Source organism: Schistocerca gregaria, unplaced genomic scaffold, assembly GCF_023897955.1.
Source record: "Schistocerca gregaria isolate iqSchGreg1 unplaced genomic scaffold, iqSchGreg1.2 ptg000969l, whole genome shotgun sequence".
In the NCBI taxonomy this organism is placed as follows: domain Eukaryota; kingdom Metazoa; phylum Arthropoda; class Insecta; order Orthoptera; family Acrididae; genus Schistocerca; species Schistocerca gregaria.
In genome coordinates, this window is record NW_026062321.1 from 27501 (window position 1) to 30000 (window position 2500).

A 2500-nucleotide genomic window follows, 5' to 3' on the forward strand; every position below is an offset into this window, starting at 1 on the left:
AGTGAACTATGTTCAGAGGGTTGCTGTTAGGCAAAGCTACATTCCTGTGACGTTACATGTGACAGTTAAGGTGCAGTGTAAGTTAGGTTAAGGTGCAGTGTAAGTTAGGTTAAGGTGCAGTGTAAGTTAGGTTAAGGTGCAGTGTAAGTTAGGTTAAGGTGCAGTGTAAGTTAGGTTAAGGTGCAGTGTAAGTTAGGTTAAGGTGCAGTGTAAGTTAGGTTAAGGTGCAGTGTAAGTTAGGTTAAGGTGCAGTGTAAGTTAGGTTAAGGTGCAGTGTAAGTTAGGTTAAGGTGCAGTGTAAGTTAGGTTAAGGTGCAGTGTAAGTTAGGTTAAGGTGCAGTGTAACTTAGGTTAAGGTGCAGTGTAACTTAGGTTAAGGTGCAGTGTAACTTAGGTTAAGGTGCAGTGTAACTTAGGTTAAGGTGCAGTGTAACTTAGGTTAAGGTGCAGTGTAACTTAGGTTAAGGTGCAGTGTAACTTAGGTTAAGGTGCAGTGTAACTTAGGTTAAGGTGCAGTGTAACTTAGGTTAAGGTGCAGTGTAACTTAGGTTAAGGTGCAGTGTAACTTAGGTTAAGGTGCAGTGTAACTTAGGTTAAGGTGCAGTGTAACTTAGGTTAAGGTGCAGTGTAACTTAGGTTAAGGTGCAGTGTAAGTTAGGTTAAGGTGCAGTGTAAGTTAGGTTAAGGTGCAGTGTAAGTTAGGTTAAGGTGCAGTGTAAGTTAGGTTAAGGTGCAGTGTAAGTTAGGTTAAGGTGCAGTGTAAGTTAGGTTAAGGTGCAGTGTAAGTTAGGTTAAGGTGCAGCGTAACTTAGGTTAAGGTGCAGCGTAACTTAGGTTAAGGTGCAGCGTAACTTAGGTTAAGGTGCAGCGTAACTTAGGTTAAGGTGCAGCGTAACTTAGGTTAAGGTGCAGCGTAACTTAGGTTAAGGTGCAGCGTAACTTAGGTTAAGGTGCAGCGTAACTTAGGTTAAGGTGCAGCGTAACTTAGGTTAAGGTGCAGCGTAACTTAGGTTAGGGGCCAACGTGGGTTAGGTTAGGGGCCAACGTGGGTTAGGTTAGGGGCCAACGTGGGTTAGGTTAGGGGCCAACGTGGGTTAGGTTAGGGGCCAACGTGGGTTAGGTTAGGGGCCAACGTGGGTTAGGTTAGGGGCCAACGTGGGTTAGGTTAGGGGCCAACGTGGGTTAGGTTAGGGGCCAACGTGGGTTAGGTTAGGGGCCAACGTGGGTTAGGTTAGGGGCCAACGTGGGTTAGGTTAGGGGCCAACGTGGGTTAGGTTAGGGGCCAACGTGGGTTAGGTTAGGGGCCAACGTGGGTTAGGTTAGGGGCCAACGTGGGTTAGGTTAGGGGCCAACGTGGGTTAGGTTAGGGGCCAACGTGGGTTAGGTTAGGGGCCAACGTGGGTTAGGTTAGGGGCCAACGTGGGTTAGGTTAGGGGCCAACGTGGGTTAGGTTAGGGGCCAACGTGGGTTAGGTTAGGGGCCAACGTGGGTTAGGTTAGGGGCCAACGTGGGTTAGGTTAAGGGCCAACGTGGGTTAGGTTAAGGGCCAACGTGGGTTAGGTTAAGGGCCAACGTGGGTTAGGTTAAGGGCCAACGTGGGTTAGGTTAAGGGCCAACGTGGGTTAGGTTAAGGGCCAACGTGGGTTAGGTTAAGGGCCAACGTGGGTTAGGTTAAGGGCCAACGTGGGTTAGGTTAAGGGCCAACGTGGGTTAGGTTGCCAGAGATGTGTCAAATCAGGATGTACGTTTGGCTGGTGTCAGGTGGTGGGTTGGTTCGATGCCTTTATAAGGGGTGTGGCAAAGGGTATTTTATTACTTGTACCTTTTGTGTTGTGGCGTGGCGTTGCGTCCTGTGTTGATACTGGGTGGACCACTGTGGGTGTTGCTGGCTGATTTGAGCTGCGTTGTTTGCGGGTGATGTGAGACATTCTGTCTTATTAGTGGACGTGACGTTCCTCTTGTCGTTGTTTGGATAGTGTCCTGTGGCAGCGAGGATAAAATGGATGTTGTTGAACGATAGTGCTTTGGTGCTTTCGCTTTGTTACACACAGAGTGGACTGTGAGATAGGGTGACTGGGTCGAGTGCGGTTCACACTGTCCTCCCCAGTTTACAGTATGTATCATCTATGTATGTGGTCCTGCATCATTTACTAAGGAGGGACGTCAGACGACTGAAATATTAGTTATGTACTGATGTAAAGCAGAATGCTTACCTTCCACCAGTGGGCGAGTATCGACTCTGCCCCAGAGTTGCCACCGCAGGAAGAGGTGTCGGAAACACTACCCGCACACCGTCACCACTGTGCGGGGGGACGGACCCTCTATATCCTCAGCGGCGCACTCTTTGCCACCGAGCGTCACGTCTCGCGGCCCGCCGTCCAGAGCATGTATTGGGACAGCGGGACTTTGGCTTTTGGGAGATAACTCTTCATGAAGTGGAAGATATAGGGGTGGACTGCAATGTACGATTGCGGGAAAAGTCCGCCGTACATCCGCTCGA